The following is a 2,041-nucleotide window of genomic DNA, read 5'->3' on the forward strand; positions in this document are numbered from 1 at the left end:
CAGCCAATCTTTTTTTTCAGTGTATGAAAACGATTATTATAATCGCGATTCATCCCGCTGAATTTATCGGTACGCGAAAGGACATGGTTAGGACATTGGCTACATTAAGCGGAGAAAGCAGTTTTGCAACTGTTGTAAAATTCTTCAACATGTTTGGTTTATATATTCAAATCCATAAGGAATCAAAGCAAGTACCAATCATATTAAAGTATTTTACAACAATTGAAAAGCTACTTTCTCTGATGAATGTTGTCATTAACGTATTATATTCGCGGTTGTTGCACATTTATGAAGTAGGTAGGAATACACGGATGGAGATAGGTATACTCGAATAGGCAAATAAATGAAAATACGGGTAGGTAAGACAAAAAGTATGGATAGGTAGGGACGACGTAGGTAGGGACGATAAGTATGGACAGGTAGGAGTTAATACATCATATGTACGTACTTGATAATTGAAAAGGAGGAATTAAAAAATATTTGAATAAAATTTTTAATTAATTCAAAGTTTTATTTAATTAGAGAAGATTGGGGTCAAAAGTAACACGTGTAAGTTGTAACACTTAAATAAAAAAATGTTATAAACAAAGTATACAAGTGTAAGGAAGAGATAGAAGTTTGTAATAAATATATTATTATATAAACTTCTATCTCTTCCGTACGCTTTTGTATTTTGTTCATAATGTTTTTGTGTAAGTGTCACAACTTACCGGTGTTAATTTTGATCCCAGTCTTCTCTATCATCATCCTGTTCCAACTATCAAATATGAAAATAAAATTAATTAATTTCAAATTTTACTGATTTTTCAGCTACCCTAAAATTAAACTTATTTGTAAAATTCTGTACGCGTCTAAATTATGTAACGGGTTAATATTGTAATAAATTTTATTGTAAATAAATGTATGTACTTATAATAGTATTAGGCATGTATTATAAAATTTATGTAAACTATGTCCAGATAAATGCCATTATATACTTACTTTTGTCAATAATTACTAATAAGTTATTTACTGGAACATACACATCCGTATTGAATATCTGTTCAATACAGACAGCATTTATCTTGTCGTAGTAAACCAAATTGTTTTGTGTAATTTAAATGTAAATTATACGAAATCGCCGAAACATATAATAACAAAAATTGTTTATTAATTTAATAAGTTTAATAAATATTTAACTAAAAAAAATTTTTTTTAATTTGGATTTTATTTTGAATTAAAAAGTCATTAATAATTTTAAGTATCTTTTAATTAAAATTTTAATGTTAAAATAATCGTCAATTTTTCTTCGTATTTATTAGTATACAAATTTATTTAATAAATGAAGATTGGAGCAAGATGCTTTGACTGAAGCAAGCTCAAAAGTTAAATATTAACTTTTTGTTTGCTTTTTGAGATTTACATTTTTAATATTATAGAATTATAAGTATAGTTTAGTGATCAATTTATTATATGCAAAGGCCTCATCGTTATTCTTTGCGTCAATGTATGCCGTAGTGATTGCGTGCTTTGTACCGATGGAAAGCCGAAATTATTTTCATTATGGAGAGTTACTCCTCGTCGCTTTTCGTAAAGTCCATTCGCAAAGTCTAGTTTGGTGTCCTTCGGAGATTCTTATACAGAATCAGAATTAATCCCGAGTTTTCTCGTCTGCAGTTACTGGAAGTAATAATTTTTTCAATGAATCAATGATAATTGCTATATATTTTAAAGCCAAGTTGCGAAATTATAATTCAGTGGCATATTTTAGCATACAATTTTTGTCGCATTTTTTGTTTTTTTAATGTTCTCCCACTAATAATAATGTTAGTAACAGTCTTAATAACAGATGGAATTTAGTATTATATATGATTAATTTAGATATATACATATAATGATTACTTGTTTAAATCGAAATTATTAAGTAAATAAATTTAATTTTTATACAAACAATTTGCTTATTTTTCGATGATTACTCTAACAAAAATGTGGTTACGAATGTGTATATTTAATTTTCTAACTGTTATTTTTAAAATTATTTTTAGATATTGGACATCCCGCC

Source organism: Trachymyrmex cornetzi, unplaced genomic scaffold (assembly GCF_001594075.2).
Source record: "Trachymyrmex cornetzi isolate Tcor2-1 unplaced genomic scaffold, Tcor1.1 scaffold11, whole genome shotgun sequence".
Lineage (NCBI taxonomy): Eukaryota > Metazoa > Arthropoda > Insecta > Hymenoptera > Formicidae > Trachymyrmex > Trachymyrmex cornetzi.